The 19296-nt window shown below is 43.8% G+C and overlaps 1 protein-coding gene across 24 annotated transcripts in view; it reads left to right on the forward strand.

Annotated features, from left to right (window-relative positions):
• Positions 1–19296, forward strand: part of LOC118555206 (uncharacterized) — a 71890-nt gene that overhangs the window by 15754 nt on the left and 36840 nt on the right. For 20 of the 24 annotated variants that reach the window (XR_013446874.1, XR_013446877.1, XR_013446875.1 and 17 more), the window contains one exon: positions 17869–18038. The exons of 2 other annotated variants lie outside the window; for them this stretch is intronic. The gene's annotated coding sequence lies outside the window, so the exon portion shown is untranslated. Of the gene's footprint in view, positions 1–13823; positions 13842–17868; positions 18039–19296 lie in introns of those variants that run through there. 2 more of the 24 variants (XM_078070143.1, XM_078070142.1) reach the window with 2 other exon arrangements.

Below are 19296 nucleotides of genomic sequence, written 5' to 3' on the forward strand. Positions count from 1 at the left end.
CAGAAGGGCGTGTGCGATGGTGAAGTGCCCAGAGCCTGGAGCCTGGCTTCAAATCCCAGCTCATTCTCAACTAACTGTTAGACCCCCGACAAGTCTCCTTAACTCCTTTCCTCATCTGTGGAGAGGCAATGATGGTAATAATAACACCTGCCTCTAGGGGGCTTCTGAGCATTAAATAACTTAATACATTAAAAAGAAAAATCTCTTAGAACAGGTCCTGCCCATAGTAAGTTCCTGCAATTATTATCATTATAATTTCTGTAATTATACTCTGAACATTGGCAAGGAGGCTGAAACAGTTTTCAAAATCGAGCCTGTCTATTTGTGCCAGAACTCTTAGGAGACAGTTCGTTCCTCAAGTAGTAATTAGAAATGAAGAATCAGAACAGTGTGATCATGCCTTTTGACGAAGGCCCCAGGAATGCATTTTCTGGCTTAGCTCAGCTGCTCTCCCCGTGGTGTTCCCAGAGTGTGCGAATAGCAAACGGAGGGTGAGGAGACCATTCTCCTCCTCCTCCTTCCTCCAGGACCCACCTGTGGTCTGTTTATCGCTGTAGCATCTCTCGCCGGCCTGAGATCCAAATGAGGCCTCAGATGTCCACAGGGGCCCTCATGGAGGGAAGCAGGCTGGGCACCAGTAGTCAACAGACACACTTAGCTCACATGTTAATTACACGTGGAATATTCTCCCACTGACACAAAATTGCTTTCTCCCAATTTTTAAAGACATAGGCTCACTCGATATATCTTTCATGTTCCCTCTTTTGATGGTGACCCAGATACGGAGAACTGTTTTTTGGGTTTTGTTTTGTTTTGTTTTCATGAGGAAGTCGACAATACAGGCATGCTAATAACAGCCCCTGAAGAGTTCGGAACAGGGAGTGATAGAGATCATGTCGAACTGACCAGCATGTGTCCTATCTAAGGAGTTGAGCCACTCCTAAGCTCTACTTGGAATGCCGTGAGGGAATGGGGGAAACAGAAATGCAGCCAAGAGCTTTGGACTTTAATAAAGAATTTCCCAACTGTTAAACATTGGCTCACAGTAACACATGTAGACTGATCAAAATAACGGTGCAGAGAGGCGACAGGTACAAGATGTCCACTCCAAGGTGCATGGTGTGCCACTAACATTATGAATTGGACATGCTATCGAGGGTGACCCTGGAGTTGTGCAACATGGTGGCATGGATCCAAACCACAGTAAGCAAGGGATCTCTCTATCTCTAAGCAGAGACGGAGAGACTGTTGTTCAGACTTCAGTGTGCACGAAACCAGTGAGATGCTTGTTTACAATGCAGAGCCCCAAGGCTCATTCCCTGAGATTCTGAGGGGAGGCCCAGGAATTTGAATTAAAAAAAAAAAACAGCATTTTTAGTCGTCTTCATTTTTTAGAAAAGCTTTGGCTTTACAAGAAAATTGGGAAGATAGCACAAAGGATTCCCATAAACCCTACATCCGCCTTCCCCTATTATTAACATCCTATCTTACTATGGTCTATTTGTCACAATTAGGTAACCAATATTGATACATTTTGATGAACCAAAGTCCGTACTTTATGTAGATAGCCTTAGTTTTTACCTACTGTCCTTTTTCTGTTCCAGGATCCCATCCAGGATGCCCCGTTACATTGAGCCGTCATGTCTCCTTAGGCTCTTCTTGGCTGTGATGGTTTTTTTACTTTCCTTGTTTTCCATGACCTTGACAGTTTTGAGGAGTACTGGTCAGGAAGTCTGCAGGATATCCCTTTATTGGAACTTGCCTGATGTTCTAGTGATAAGACTGAGGTTATAGATAGTTGGGGAAAATACCCACAAAGGTAAAATGCCATTTTCATCATACAGTATCAAGTATACATACTATAAGCCTGACTCATCAGCCTCCCGTTGACCCTGATCACCTGGTAGAGGTCGGTTAGTCAGGTTTCTCCACTGGAAAATTACCCACTACCCCTTTCATACCGTCCTCTCTGGAAGGAAGTCCACACTTGGGCAGAGAGTTATGTTCCACCTGTTTGAGGATGTGGTATGTATATAAATTATTTGGAATTCTTCTGCACAGGAGATTTGTATCTCCTCCCCCATTGTTTATTCAACCACTTGTTTATATCAGTATAGACTCATGGACATTTATTTTATACTTTGGGTTATAAGCCAGTATCACTTCATTTGTTTTGTTGTCAAGTTATTTCGACTTTGGCCTCTGGGAGCTCTTTCAGTTGGCTCCCGTATCACGCTGACATACCCCAATCAGTGTGGGGTTTCAGTCATCTTTTTTTTAAGATTTTATTTATTTATTTGAGAGAGCGTGAGAGAGAGATCATGAGCAGGGGGGAGGGTAGAGGGAGAAGCAGACTCCCCGCTGAGCGGGGAGCCTGACGCGGGGCTCGATCCCAGGACCCTGAGATCATGACCTGAGTCGAAGGCAGACGCTTAACCGACTGAGCCTCCCAGGCGCCCTTGAGTCAGCATTTTCAAAAAGCTCCCAAGTGATTCTGGTGCTGGTGGTCCAAGGACTGCACGGTGAGAAAATGTGGCTTGATGGTGTGCCGTGAGCTCTGCTAACCACAGAATCCCACCCATTCACTGATTCCTTCTGCAAGCCACCTCTGTCTACTGGACTCATTCAACAAACACAGACTATCAGCTCCCTGCCTCCTCCCAACAGGCACTGTGCTAGATTCTGGGAATGCAGAGCTTGTCCGGGAATTCAGACTTAGGTGGACATGCTATGGGGGAAAAAGGAATGTGGCTAACAAGAGAGAGGAAAAGAGTACCTGCCAACATTTTACCCATCCTTAGCTTCCCAGAGAGCTTTTCTAGAGAAAAGAACGTATTAAGAATTGAGAGAAGATACAAGGGACAGAGCAGAATAGGGGACATTGGAGGGGTTGGGCTCAAAAGCACCTATGGAAGATTTGGAATTAAACAGAAAAAAATGCTTTATCCTCTGAGACTGAGAAAAGGAAATTGGCTATAGAAATTTTATAGATTGGCTGATGTTGGGGGAGGCATGTTTGAGGTCACCTAAACGGCTTTAATTTTCTTTCTTTTTAAAGATGTATTTATTTGTTTGTTTTAGAGAGACAGAGAGAGAGAAGCAGAGGGAGAGGGAGAAGCAGACTCCCTGCTGATCAAGGAGCCCGATGCAGAGCTCAGTCGCAGGACCCCGAAATCATGACCTGAGCCAAAGGCAGACACTTAACCAAATGAGCCACCCAGGTGCCCCTCAACAGCTTTAATTTTTTGAATGAAACAGGATGCCAGGTCATCCTTACTAGAGGGAGGGGTCTGGAAACACAGAGGCTGGAATAGCGTTAAAGTTTTGAAATAGCGGTTGGGGTGCATCGGTTAGAATCAAGTCAGGAGACAAAACCACAGCAATAACTTGAAAAAAGAGAATTAAATATAAAGAATTGTTAACCTACTTCATGATAACCCCAAGATACCACAGAGGAGCCAGCTACCACCTCTCGGGCTAGACAAACAAAGGGAAATGCCTGGAATAATTAAAACATTACAACTTAGAGGAGTGGTCCCATGGGACTGGGACCCAGTAGTCAGAGGAGGGGATGCTGGCCGGTTGGTGATGGTCAGGAGCGATGTGTTGCAGGTCTGCAAGTGTTGGACCACCTGGAAACTGGATTCGGCTGCTACTGCAGGAAGGCACCTGCCTCTCCTGGGGGAAGAGGCATTGCTGGGGTGTTGCTCAGAGGAATCACAGGCGGAAAGGAGGTCACTGTGCCCTCCTTCTTCCTCCAGGCTTGCAGCCTTCCTGCAGCACCCCGAACTGGAAGAGCCCAATGCGTGGTTTGCAGGGTCTCAACCTAGCACCACAAAGCCAAGTAGAGAGGCATGGGTTTGGAACTGAGAGACAATGATGGTCATGGGCCACCTCTCAACCATGTGAGTGACATTTAGGGACTAAATACACTTGTGGGTCTGTATACTGGCTGAATTTCTTTCCTCCCTTGTCTGCAAATCATTTCTTGTTCTCCTAGGCCTTTGCCATGTTGGAGATTTCTTCTCATTCCAGGGGTCAGCCCCTGATTCCCTTGGTTGCTTAACCTCTTCCAGAAAAGTCTTGATGGACCATCTGGTTCAAAAGGAACCAAAGGGTTACCCCATCGACCCAACAAATGGAAAAACAAAATGTGGTATATACATGTGACGGGCTATTGTTCAGCCATAAAAATGAAGGAAATTCTGACACGTGCTACAAAGTGGATGAACCATGAGGGCATTATAGAAGTCAGTCCTAAAAAGACAAATACTGTATGATTCTGCTTATATGGGGCACCTAGAGTAGTCAAATTTATAAAGACAGAAAATAGAACGCGGTTGGCAGGGCATGGTGGGGTGGGGAAATGGGAAGTCCGCGTTGAATGGGTACAGAGTTCCAGTTTTGCAAGATGAAGAATGTTCTCTAGATGGAGGGTGGTGATGGTTGCTCGACAATATGAATATACTTGATGCCACTGAATGTGCACTGAAAAATGATTAAGATGGTGAATTTTATATTGTGTGTATTTTACCACAATGAAAAAAAATTTTTTAAAGATCAAAAACAAGGTTACAGCTGGAGGGAATAGGTGGGTGGGTCTGACCTGGTGGGTCACATGTCTCTATTTTGTGGTTCATTCCTCAACTCAACTTCATGAGTGGCATTTTCCAGGCCTTGCTTCATAAGTTCCAATGAGCTTATGTCCTCATTTCCTTGGCTGCACACATACCCCAGATGTATAAGCATAGAAACAGCCCTCTCTCCTTGTACCAGGGGATGATACTACTACCTAATATATGTTTTTAACCCAAATTGTCTTTTTCTTTTCTTAGCATTTCTTTCCAAAGATTTTATTTTGCAGTAATCTCTACACCCAACGTGGGGCTCGAACTCACAACCCCAAGATCAGGAGCCGCACACTCCACCAACTGAGCCAGCCAGGCGCCCCACTAATAGCTAATATTAACTGAGTATTTACAATATGCCAGTCACATGTACTAACCAGAACAAACTTCCGTTGCAGACACTCTTCTCATCTCCATATTACAGATGAGGAAACCAAAGCTTAGGTTGTGACTAGCCTCAGGTCGCCTAACTGCGAAGGGGAGAAGCCAGGACTGGGCGTGCGCCCCAACCGCTGTACTCTACCGCCCCCTAGTGGGCCCTGGTCTCGCGGCGTTTCCCCGACACCGCACTCCGGGAGGAGCACCCCGGTGTCCCTCCCACTGGGCAAGAAGTCATTTTGCAGTCGTTATATTGTGCTTCCAGGGCGGTCCAGAGACCCCCTCCTCCCAGCCCTGGCACCACACTGGCTGTGTAGGGCAAGGGACAGCAGTGGCTGAGCTTGGCGCATGCCTAAGCGAAGCTCCTCTGGTGCTCAACCCCCAGGAGCAGCCCTGGTGGGGGGATTGTCCTGTGTGGGTTACAATGTTCCATCGCTCCCTGCAGGAACCTCTCTGATAGATGTGACCGTTTTCCTAAGCCTCTCTGGTTGTACGGATGCTTGGAGCCATAAAGAAACTCCTGGATTTCTAGATCCCAGCTATACAAAGTGTTTTCTAAAGTCAGCAACTCTCCAAGTGTCTCTCCTGATCTGAGTGGGCTGCGTGGGGTTGTGAGTGGGGGATCTACCCCTTGAGAAGTGCCTTTCCCACAGCACACGGGCCCCTGGGGGTGCCTTCGGCATTTCTGGCCGGTAAGTCCCGGTCTATCAGGTGAGCAGATACTGTCTGTTGGTTGATCCAGGATTCCCACATTGCATTGGGTGGTTATGTGTGTTTAGTCTCTTCTAATCTACAATAATCCTCCCTCCCACCTGATAGTTTATTGTTTTGTCTCGTGGAACTCGTTGGAAGAGTCTGGGTGAGTCGTTTCAGATGGTCTCCGATGCGGAATTTGTCTAATAGTTTCTTCATGATTGGATTCAGGTTAAATATTTTTGGCAAGAATACTTTGTAGATGATGTTTTGTACTTATTGTCTCATATTACAAGGCACAAAAAACCTCCTTTGGGAATTACACACTCAACAAATACATATTGATAGCATGTTGCGTGTTGAGTTGCGAACTCTGCTATGCAATGAGGATGCATGGGTGCCCTTTATAGATTGTGAGGTGAGAGGTTAAACAGAACCAAACAAAACCACAACAGCAGGCTTAGCAATTGGCAATCGGTTTGGCTGCACATAACAGAAAATTCAACTCACAGTAACTAAACCAAATAGAGGTTCGGGTTTTGGTTTCGGTTTTAATTTTGTATTTTGCACAGCTGCAAGTCCAGTGCTGATATGATAGCTTCACCATATTCTCTTTCTCTCTTTCTATCTGCCATCATTAGGGGATTGCTTTAGTTCCCACGGACCCATGACTTCTGCCCTTCAGACGTTTGACCTCCTGCCGGGCAGGAAGGAGAAAAAGGGCATGCCTACTGACTGCTGTGCTTTGAAGGAGTTTTCCCAAAAGCAGCTCAGAGTGATTCTGCTCATCTCTCATTGGTTAGGATTGTGTCACATGGTCAACGGCATATGCAAGGTTGTGTGGGAACACTGCTACCCTTAACAAAAACAGGACTCCTGGCCCGGTGGCTCAGTTGGTTAAGTGTCTGACTTTGGCTCAGGTCATGATCCTGTCCTGGGACTGAGTCCCACATCAGGATCCTTGCTCAGCGGGGAGCCTGCTTCTCCCTTTGCCTCTGCCCCTCCCGCCCATGCATGTTCTTTCTCTCTCTCTCTCAAATAAATAAAATCTTTAAAAACAAAAAACAAAAACAGGACTCTATTAGTAAGGAAGAAGGCGAGAATAGATAATTAGGTAGGCAATTGGCAGTCTTGGCCATGGAGGATAACAAAGACCTTTAATGGCTGGGGAGACAGCTACACAGATTAAACATGAAAATTGGAAAGTTCCCACCAACTTAGGGAAAACCTGATTGTTCTGTAGCCATGGTAACAAGTAGCCACTAGAACCGGTTTTATATCCATTCAATTGATCGATGACAACTTGCCCCAGTGAACATATCTTTACAGGCTAAACAATTAGTTCAACCCCTATCTTATGAAAATAAGCCAGTCAGAGATTGGCTCACTTTATTTATTTATTTTAAAGATTTTATTTATTCATTTGAGACACAGAGATACAGAAAGAGAGAGAGCATGAGCAGGGAGAGGGGCAGAGGGAGAGGGAGAAACAGGCCTCCCGCTGAGTGAGGAGCCCGATGCGGGGCTCGATCCCAGGACCCTGGGATCATGACCTGAGCCGAAGGCAGACGCTGAATCATCTGAGCCACCCAGGCGCCCCTTGAGATTGGCTCACTTTAATAAACACACCTGAGTGCCAACCAATCAACAATAGCTCGGCCAGCAACTACACTTCTACAGATGACGTTAACCCACTTAGGCCTCCGAAAGTCTCCCAGTTCCTGAGCTCATGTTCCCAAAACTCTATGTAAGTCAACACTGTACTCCACACAGAGAGACTGAGTCTGGCCAGCATAGCTCTCCCTTATTAGATAACCAATGCGTTCAGCTTTTTTCTTATTTCAGGTATCAAGTGTGGTCCTGTTATAATAAAACCAGAATCGTATTTTTTAATTTGTTTGTATCCTCCATGGAGGACGCATTCCCCAAGCAAAGTCTTCAAACATCTCCATCCGTAGCCTTAGTGGACAAGGCTCCAGAGCACGCAGCGATGCCTGCAAGCATCCAGCAGCACAGGATGATGGAGAAAGGCAAGACAAAGACCCAGAGCACCTGGCATAGGGGAACCATCCAGATGTTGACAGTTATAGGTGATCTGTCTGTTTAGAGCAGACCTCTTGCTTACTGTTCAAAAATAGAGGATAGAGGCAGGACACTAACTCAACAGTTTAGGGCAGGAGTAGGAACACTAGTCTGTGGGCCAGTCGGCCTCCCCTCCTACACACCTGCACTCCGCCCCCAGCCTTGTATTTAATATTTTTAAGTGGTTACATTTGGGGAAGGGAAATAGCCTTTTTGTTGTGGTGGTGGTGGTAGTAAATTATATCGAACACAAAATTTACCATTTTAACTATTTTTATGTGTACAATTCAGTGTATGTTCTCAATGCTGTGTAACAATTACCACTATCCATTTCCAGAACTTTTTCATCATCCTCAACAGAACTCGGTCCCCATTAAACAATAACGCTCCATTCCTCACTCCCTCCAGCCTCTGGTAACCACTGTTCTGCCTTCTACCTTCTGTCTCTACAAATTCGCCTATTTTAAGTACCTCATATAAGTGGAATAACACAATACTTGTCTTTTTGGGTCTGGCTTATGACTCTTGTTGTAAAATATTATTTCGAGATTTATCCATGTTGTAGCAGGTGTCAGACTTTCCTTCCTCTTAAGCTGCATAATATTCAATTGTATGGATATGCCTCACTTTGTTTATCCGTTTGCCTTACTGGGGAACACTTGGGTTGTTTTCACCTTTTGGCTACTGTGACTAATGCTGCTAGAACACTGGTACCCAAGCAGAAGTGTTAGTTTTAAATTTATATGAGCAACTACACAATATTCTCTCTCTCTTGCCTCTTGGCATTCCAAGTCTAACATCGCTACTATCTGGCACTCCACAGGAAAAGTTTGCCAACCCCTAGTTTAAGGGATGGGCTCAGGACAGAGAGTGATCCTGGCAGAAGTCCATTCATATTGGCTTGTTGAATGAGGAGGAGAGAAGAGTTGGTATTTGCTGGGAATGAACATGTGGGGCTTGCATTTGTTTGCTAGGACCGCCATAACAAAGTACCGCAGACTGGGTGGTGGGAAACTACAAAAATTTATTTCCTCACAGTTCTGGAGGCTGGAAGTCCAAGATCAAGGGTTCAGCAGGGTTGGTTTCTTCGGGGGCCCCTCCCTCCTTGGTTTGTAGATGGCTGTGTTCTCCTTGTATCTTCACATGGTCTTCCCTGTGTGTGTGTGTCCGTGTCCTCATCTCCTGTTCTGAGAGGGACACCAATCATCCCATTAAGGTGGGATTAGGGCCCACCTGAATGACCTTATTCAGCCTTAATTACATCTCTGAAAGCCCTATCTCCAAACACAGTCACATTCTGAGCTGCTGGATGGAGGTTAGAGCTTCAACCCCCAAATTTTGAGGGAACACAATTCCACCTCTACCAGAGTCCACACTCCACCCAGGAGATACCAGGCCTTTAAAAGACCAACAAATTCTTAACGCAACCTGGTAGCGACGGTGTTGGAAGTGAGGAAATACACTGATGTGCTCCCGCCCTCATAAATATTGGCTCAGAAACTGGGTAGGTCTGAGTCGGCTGGTGGAGAAAGCTCACTGCCATAGGGTTTGCCGAGGACAAGAACAAAGGACTTCCTTTTTGACAGAATGTATTTTTGTAGCATTTCCTAGATTTTTTTTTCTTGTGACGATAGAGAGTATCGAAAAAAAAGAGAGAAAGAAAAGCCATTATAATTTTAGCAGCAATTAACCTGAATTCGGGTAGGAGTGCTTCGGCCCTGCTGCGAGCCGGTTACAGCAAAGTTGTCCAGCCCAGGTTTTCCGTTGGGAATCCTGCTCCCACACCCCTCTCTGCCCTGAGGACATCATTACCACACTCACTCCAGTCCACAGTTCTCTCTTCTCTATTTCAAAAAAAGTTATGACTAGAGGACACTTTAAAGGAACATGACCAGATAGACTTTGGGGCGCAGAAGTGATCTGCCACTCAGTGGAGGCAACTGGGGCCAAACTCATGTCACATTTTTCTTTCTTCTCTTTGGCTCAGAGGCAGAAAATACTACAGTTTCTGACCTCTGACATGAGAAGAAAAGAAAAAAGAAAAGAAACCCAGCCCATAAGTCCCCATACATCAACCCCCCACTAACAGAGCAAGAATAGACACTTTGAAATGTTTAGAACAAAAACTTTCACACAGACTGACCTTGGTTCATTTGAGGACACCGGAGCGGATTCCAGATGAATTCGAAGCAGCAGTGGCAATAAATGATCCAGTTGCAAGGACTATCATAAGACAATCCTTTTGAAATGCTGTGAAGCCAGCAAATATTTCTAGTGCCCCCAAAACTGGTTTGGAAAATGTAGAATGGTTTGTTTAAGGTAGTGGTTCTTGACAGAATAGAAGAAGCTACTTACTTCCAAACTAGATTTAAGTACAGTGGATTGGATATTAAAAATAAAAGATTCAGGGGCGCCTGGCTGGCTCAGCCGGAAGGGCATGTGACTCTTGATCTCTGGGTCCCGAGTTCAAGCCCCATATTGGGTGTAGAGATTACCTAAATAAATCATTACAAATAACCTTAAAAAAATAAAACATGAAAGATTCAGGCAACCAGTGTATAATTTCAGACACCCAATGCCGTTAGCATACTGTGTGTTCTCCTTAGATGTACAATGCCCTCCTTTCCAGAATATTCTCTACTCTTTGTTCCCTAGAACTGCTGTTTTCAGCAGCATTTTCTTTGAATACATTTCCTTGAACCCTCCTGTTCCCACCAGTTTTTCCCTGTGTGGACCTCATTTGCTTCTCTCAACTTCCAGATTCTATATCGTCTCCTATTTGGACCTCACATTGCCTGTGGAAGGAAGTACTAATGCCTCCAAAACTGAGTCCTAGACTTAGAAGCTGGTACGTCGCCGTGGCTGATCTAGGTCCGACCCACGGGGGAGGTCGCTCCCGTTGTCAGGTGCCTTTATACAGTGTCCGGCACGTAGTTTGGATCTGTGCTCAGTAAGGTTAGATTCCATTATTGTGGAGACAGGCTAGACCTAGCAAGACTTTAGAGGGTGGCAGTGGAGATGAACGGGTAACTAAACACGGAATAGAAATAGAAATAAGCTCTAATACCACCATGGCTTTCCCTTTGTCCTCAAGGCTCATGGTCCATTCCCTTTACATACGGGATCCCAAAGAGAGAATGCTTCTGGCTTGTCTTCTTATGTCGTCCCAGCCAATTTCCCACCATCAGGTTCCTCCTGGGCACCTTGGCCTCTCTGCAATTACACCCAGAAGAAAAGGCCTCTTTTTCTCGCATAGGACCTCCCTCCTGATTCTAGTTTCTGGTCTGAAAGAGTTACCTGCCTCCTAGGTATTTGACTCCATGAAAGGATTCATCTCCTTTCCCTGCCTTCCATTCTCAGGTGTGGTTCCTGAGTGTAGAGGCGGTTGGCTTCCGCTCTAGCAGTGGTCCAGTTGTGTGAGATCTTGCCCACGTGGCACACTTGGTGCACCCATGTAGCCGCACCTATGCAGTTAAAGAGGGTGGCTCCGTTACAACCAGGACCCACGCTTTGCCATTTGAAGGGTAATATTAATACCTACCTTCTTGATTGATTTGAATTGGTTTGAGAAGATGTCTACTAACTTGTCCCAAGGACTTCAAATTCATGGAGTCACACAATGGTAGAGGGAAGAGAGACCTAGACATTCCAAATTAGAATCTCAACTATGGAACTGAATTAAAGTGTCAAGGCTCCCCCAAAGGGAGTCTTTTGAATTTGCTAACTTCTTATACTTCAGTGTGATTGATTCATTAACTGAGATTAGACTGTGAAGCTTGAGTCTGGGGAGAGAAACTGAAAAGAAGGGAAAGGAGAGAGGACCCTAAGGACAAAGGAATAATCAAAAAGCAGCTTCTGGAAACAACGTATCTGCTTCCTAATTTGTCTTCATCCCTGTCCTAAGACACCAGGGATGGTTTTGATATCTTCCCCATCACCAATATCCTGACCTTAATTAAGATCATGTAAGTCTGTGTGCTCTATTCTCTTGCATAAAGACTGCTGCCCACGCAGTCTTGGTATGACTGCTATTCCATGAATAATATCAATATACAATTCTCACACTCTTACCTCAGGCCGACTCCTTCACTGTTGAACTCTATCTCCTCATCTTCAACTATTCAAGAATAGATGCAATTCTTAATAGTCTCTCCTGAAACAACTATTTTCACTTATTAGATGCTTAAAAAATATTTTGTTCAAAAATATATATCTTTTTATATATATACTATTTTTCTGTTCCCCATTACGAAGACTCTCAGACTGGCTGGTACTTGCTGTGCTCATTTCCTCACCTCCCATTCTTTCTTCCACCCAATCCAGGTGGGCTTTGGACCCATGACTCACTGAAATTGTTCTCAGTAGGGTCATCAGGGACATCTACCTGGCAAGAGCCAATGGTCAGTCCTTTGTCCTTAGCACAGTCAACCTCTCAGCAACTTTGGACATTCATTCCCATCTTTTTAAAAAAAAAATTATTATGACATCTTTCATGCATTCAGAAGATATAAAGATTAATATAATAAACACCAGTGTACCCACCAGTCAATTTAAAAAGGAGGAGGAGGGTGGGAGGGATGGGGTGGCTAGGTGATGGACATTGGCGAGGGTATGTGCTATGGTGAGCGCTGTGAATTGTGTAAGGCTGATGAATCACAGACTTGTACCCCTGAAACAAATAATTCATTATATGTTAATAAAAAAATAAATAAAAAATAAAATAGGAAAAAAAAAAAAAGAAGAGTTATGGCTGGGACCCAAATGCAATTAGGAATAAAATAACTGTCTTTTGGCAGAGACCATGACTAACCTGATATTTTAAACTGTTTCCTACCTATTGTTAATGCTCAATAAATATTAAATATTAGAGAAAAAAAAGAACATTTCTGCTAGAAACTCTGGTGTGTCTTTCTCCGATTGCTTGTCACTTGCTACCTCCTGGATGAACCACTCTCCTTTTGTGTTTATTATTCCCTTGCTTTCCTACATTGTTTCACTACATATGTGTATATCTCTCACTACATATGTGTATCAGTTTTAGTTTTATGAACTTTACATATAGTAACTTAATGCACATATTTCTGTGCTTAGCTTTTTTTCTCACAACATTTTTTTAAAGATTTTATTTATTATTTGAAGGAGAGCATAAGAGGGGGAAGGATCAGAGGGAGAAGCAGACTCCCTGCTGAGCAGGAAGCCTGATGCAGGACTCGATCCTGGGACTCCAGGGTCACAACCCGAGCCAAAGGCAGTCGCTTAACCAAATGAGCCACCCAGGCACCCTCTCAACATCATTTTTATGAGATTTATTCATGATGCTACTTGTAAGCATCGCTTGTTTGCACTGCTATGCAGTGTTCCGATGCATACTGTATTAGTTATCTATTACTGTGTGACAAATTACTCCAAAATTTAGCATCTCGAAACAACAATAAACAGTTTCTATAAGTCAGGAATTTAGGAGAAGCTTAGCTGAGTTATTCTAGCTCAGGGTGTCCCATGAGGTAGCAGTCAAGATACTGGCTAAGTATGTAGTTATCTGCAGGCTTGATGTGGGCTGGAGAAGTCATTTCCAAGATGGCACACTCACAAGACTGAGTGTTGGTGCTGGTTATTGGAAAGAAGCCTCAGCTCCTTGTCATGTGGATATCTCCATAGGGTTGCTTGAGTATCCTTATAACATAGCAGCTGGCTTCCTCCAGAGGGAATGAACCAAGAAAGCAAGGCAGAAGTCACAATGACTTCGATCATTTCTGAAATATCCCATTGGTTATATAGGTCAGCTCTATTCAGTGTGGAAGGCAAGTACACTTGAATAGAAAGCACATGAATACCAGGAAGTGACATTGGAGGCCATCCTGGAAGCTGGCTACCGCAATGACTGAATTAATCTAATTTTAGAATTAATCTATTCTCTTGTTAATGGCATTAATGTTATTTCCATTTTATTTTATTTTATTTGTTTGCTATTATAAACACAATTATTATGATCATTCTTGTTCAGGATTCCTGGTGCACATGGGCAATAGTTTCTCTAGAGGGAGATTGCTGCGCCATAGGGTATGTGCATCTTTAAATCTATTAGAAAATACCAAAATTGCTCCAAAATTGCCCCAAAGTAGTTTACCAATTTATACTCCCACCAGCAGTAAATAATATTTCCCATGCTCCATATACTTGTCAATACTTGGTATTGTCAGATTTTTAAATTTATGCCAGTCTGATTAAAATTTGCATTTTTCTAAATTACTAATGAGGTTGAACATCTTTTCATATGTTTATTGCTCATTTAGGCTTCCTCTAATGAGAAATGCCTATTTATGTCACCTGGTCATTTTTCTATTGGGTTATATGTCTTTCTCTTACTAATCTGTAGGAGTTTGTATATATATATATATACACACACACACACACATATATATACATATTCTGAGTTACATATATATACACACACATATATATATACATATTCTGAATTATTAAGAAGCTTTTGGTGATTATATGTGCTGGAAATAACTCCTCCCAGTTTATGCTTTGTCTTTTTACTTTAAAAAAAGATTTTATTTATTTATTTGAGAGAAAGAGAGAGAGTGAACAGGAGAGAGAGGGAGAGAGAATCTGAAGCAGACTCTGCTGAGTGCAGAGCTGGCTGTGGGGCTCGATCCGATGACCACGAGATCATGACCTGAGCCAAAACCAAGAGTCAGACACTCAACTGATTGCACCACCCAGGCACCCCTGTCTTTTTACTTTTTAATACTGGTTTTCAATGAATAGAAATTTAAAATTTGTTCATGTTTTCCCTTCTGTGGTATGTGCTATTTATGTCTTTTTAAAAGACATTCTTCCATTGACTGAGGTCATAAAAATATTTGTCTATACTTTCTTCGAAAAGGTTTTCAGGTTTGCTCTTCACATGTAGATCTCTAATCCCAGTGGAACCTGTTTTTCTGTTAGGAATTTAATTATAATGTTTGTTTCTGTATAGATAACCACTCACTCAAGTTTCTTTCTTAAAACTCTTTCTTCACTTGGCTTCTGGGACATCACACACTCCCTGTCTTCCTTCCCCCTGACTCATCGCTTCTTCTTGGTCTTCATTGCTGCCTCTTCTTCCTCTTTGCGGCCTCTAACTGATGGAGTGACCTGGGAGTGTCCTTCTTCTCTTGTCTATCTCGATTTCTCTCAACATTCTCTCTCTAGATAATCTCCTCCAAGTCCATGGCTATAAATAACATCTGGATGTTGAACACTCCTAAGTTCTTATCTTTACCCTCTTCATATCCCCACATGACTCACTCCTTGTCATCTCTCGGGGTTCCCATCAATGTCACCTCCTTAAAGACCATACGATGCAAAATACCAATACCTGTAACTCTCTACACACTTACCTTGCTTTATTTTATATCGAAACATCATCAGTCACCTCCTGACCTTGTATTAGAAATCTGTCCTATATTGTTTGTCCAACACTCAATTATATATGGCATGGACTTTGAATTGTTTGCTGATGCATCTAAATGACTAAGCACAGTGGCTGGTGTATCCTAGATGCACAATAAACATTTATAGTAAAAGAAGCAATGATAACCATCATTTAATATAACACTTGACCGCCTATGGAGATCATTTATATGCATGTTTCTCCTAGCATCAATTTAATCTTCAGAGGCATGATTTTTTAAAAGATTTTACTTATTTGAGAGAGAGCACACACACACACACATGCTCGTGTGAGCATGAGTGGGAGAGGGAGAGGGAGAAGCAGGCTCCCCGCTGAGCAAGGAGCCCGATGCGGGGCTCGATCCCAGGACCCTGAGATCATGACCTGAGCCGAAGGCAGACACTTAACTGACTGAGCCACCCAGATGCCCCCTCAGAGGCATGATTTTGCCTATATTTGTGAATATCAGCAATAATACCTCTGCCTTTGGAGGTCTCTTAAAATGTTTTACCCAGAACACTTGTTATTCCCAGTTCTATGCAGTATGAGGTGTGTGACTGTCACTTGAGAAGACTGAACTGTAACATCTCTTAGATGACTTCAGGCCTTGACCTCTGTCATTCAGTTTTTCACATAAAAGGGATATAGTTGTGAGAAAGCAATTCAAATGAGTGCACCTTTGACAGTGTTTGAATGTTAAATCTCAAAAAAACCCAGGACCGTTAGATTAGTGGTTCTCAATCACTTTTCAGCCAGAATACAAGCCCATGGGCTACTCTTTTATACAAACCTAAACATTTTTGCTGGAAGCAAAATACTACAGTATTGGAATAATCCTACAAAACATTTTTATTCACCACACTGCCAGAGTCACATTCCCCATTTACGCACAGGGTTATCTAACAGACATGGTCTTGCTTCAAAGCCCCTCCAGGAGACGTACAGACATTATCCAGACCTCTACCCACCTTACATTATTGCTAAGCCAGTGAATCTATGTAGCTGAACCATAAAAATACACATTTGGCAAGTTTGAGCAGCCAGAGAAATTTATTCACTTCCTATGTCTACTGAGGGTTTTTGAACCTAATACACCAGAATTTGGTCACTGCGTTCAAATTACTAGCACTCTGACTCATTCCACAACACAGATAGAATGAATTTGCGCATATCTCTCCCTGAGGACACAAAAAGGGAACTTGAGGCTGATATTAAAATAGATTCCTCATTCTCTGAGAACTCAGTGGGCTGTTTATGTTATCGAAAGTTCTGGCACTGTGGGTCAGGCTCTACTGGGTGCTGACAGCTCACCATCTCAAAGGACACATTCAAGACAATGTGGGAAAGATCCCGGCACTTTGCAGAGAGGCAGTGGGTCCCTTAGGCCTGTTGACAGAGCTGTTGAAGGCGGGTGGCAAACTGTAAAGCAGGGAGCCCTGAACAGTCAAAGCTTCTTATCAGCGACGCAGCTAACTGTCCTCACAGAAATCTGCAGAGGTGGCTGGACTTAATGACACTGACTGATGGTGAAACAGAAACTGAATCAAGAGGAGTGCTTTGCCCCAGGGGGCTACAAAAGCACAACACTAATCTTAAATAAATCCAAAAACAGTAGCTGTGTCTAGTGCTCTAGATATTTAGGGTTTGAAGATTTTATTTATTTATTTGAGAGAGAGTGAGAGAGCGAGAAGCAGAGGGAGAAGCAGGCTCCCCGCTGAGCAGGGAGCCCAACTCGGGGCCAGATCCCGGGACTCCAGGATCATGACCTGAGCCAAAGGCAGCCGCTCAACCGACTGAGCCTCCCAGGCGCCCTGTTCTTCAGGGTTTAGACACGAGAATCCAAAGTCCAAGGAACTTCATCAGAGTCTAAGAGGTATGATGTACATTAGTCAGGAGAGGCTCACTGCCATATCATGCAATAGCCAAATCTAACTGGCTTAACCAAAAAAGAGTCACAATCCAAGATGGCAGGTGTGGGGCAAGGAGCTCTGCTCCACATGGTCACTCAGGGACTCAGGCTTCACCTATCTGGTGGCCCTTCCGTCTTCTGGAGCCCTAGACTCCTCTGAAGATTCTCTGCCTCCAACCAACAGACAAGGGGAGAGGGACTCTTGGAAAATCCAAGGAGAGATTAGGGACCACATTCTACTGGCCAAGACTAGTTACATGACCGCCTCTGTACAGCAGGGACTTGGGAGGTGCAGTCTAGCTGTGTGACTGGGAAGGAAAGGATAGCTTGATATTGGTGAGCATTAGCAGCCTCTGTTGCAAGCATTTGATGAATGAAAAGAATGAAACCAGTTTTGAAAACAAACTTGTTAGGGGCGCCTGGGTGGCTCAGTCAGTTAAGTGTCTGACTCTTGATTTCAGCTCAGGTCATGATCTCAGGGTCGTGAGATGGAGCCCCAAGTCGGGCCCTGCACTCAGCACAGAGTCAGCTTCTCCCTCTCCCTCTCCCTGCCGCTCCCACTGCTTGTGCTCTCTCTCTCTCTCAAAAAAAAATTAATAAAATCTTAAAAAAAAAAAGAAAATGTCTTCAATTGCTTAGATTCTACATAGTCAGAAAGCATAAATAATTCTCTGCAAGGTGTGAATGAATAAAGATAGATTAATCTTCCCAGAATTAATCTGTATTCTTTGCAGAGTGATGTCAGCTATGTGGTGGAAAAGTCTTCTACTGTCTTCCCCAGAAGGAACACCAATTTTGACAGTTGCCCACGGATGAGAGTGCTTTTGGGGAGGTCCAGGAGTTTAGCGGAGAAGCTCCAGCACATCATTGAAGGAAAAAAATCAGGAGTGGACACATGAAGATGGTAAGAGGAACAGTTTTATTTTACCCACATTGCTCCTCTTCCAAAGTGGAACAGCTCAGTGTCAAGAGAGACCTTGTCAGCTGGCTGGCAACTTCTCCCGTAGGGGAAAGTGAAAGTATGTGAGTGAACGCTTGGCTTCCCCAGCTGTGTGGAGAGACCCACTTCTTTCTCAGTCCATCCAGAATACTGAGGTGAGCTGCATAACTGGGGGGAGGGGCTGGGAGAACAGCAGCCTGGGCTCTTGGAGGGCAGCAGAGGGACATGGATCCTACTAAGCTACTAACTGCTTCTAGAAGTCCATCAGGAATCCCACCCAGGAGCCACTGGGGACACCTCGCCTGCAGATCCATACAGAAGCAGTAAGGGCAAGATCTCTTAAAGTACTACCAGCCTGCAAAAAACACTGGACTTCAAGGCTGAAAACAAAGGGTTGGCTCTGTCCTAAGGCGAGCTAGTGCCCACGCCTGTGGAATGAGAGCTAACCATTTTCCTTTATTTCAACACAGCAGAAGCAGAATGCTTGTAGATCATTCATCCTACATGTTCTTTCATGTACATGCACCTTCAAGGGGTCCCTTTCCCTCAGAATCTGAGATGTTTATGCTCTGGCCCCAATCAGCTTTTCCAGGCTGACCTCCAAGAGCTCTCCTGCCATGTTTTGTGTTCCAAATACACCTGATACTCTGTTCCTGCGCTCACTCCTCACCCTCTGCCTCTGTGCCCTCCCTCCTCCCTCCTCGGAGAATGAACCCTCTTTCATATTCACCGGTGGAAATCCCATCTATCCTTTAAGGTCCAGGAAAAAGGCCTTTTCCTCTGAAATTTCCCCTCATCTATCTGAATCTCCACAACACTTGGGGACCCTCTCTTCTGTCAAGTACTTCGTTACTTATGTTCATTGTTTCCTCTCTATCCCTAGAAGAAGTGATGTTTCTCTCAATGGTGTATGTATCTCCTTCAACTTTCTGTTCCCCCATACAGCCTAGTAAGATGACTTTCACCTAGGAAAAATACACGAAACATTTATTACATGTTTCATGGACCTAAAATGAAGCACATTAATGATACCAATATTTGTCAACAAAAAACAACTTTCAGTTACAACACTTAACTATGTGTTAGACTCTGTCTTAAGAACTTTTCATGTATTATATCATGTAATTGTCATGTAGATATTTCTATATAAATAATATTTATATTTATTTTCAGTTTGCTTGACTATTTTATAACTATTTTATATTTGGCTACTTTATGTATA

The sequence above is a fragment of the Halichoerus grypus genome, chromosome 4 (genome assembly GCF_964656455.1).
Source record: "Halichoerus grypus chromosome 4, mHalGry1.hap1.1, whole genome shotgun sequence".
NCBI classification, from domain to species: Eukaryota; Metazoa; Chordata; class Mammalia; order Carnivora; family Phocidae; genus Halichoerus; species Halichoerus grypus.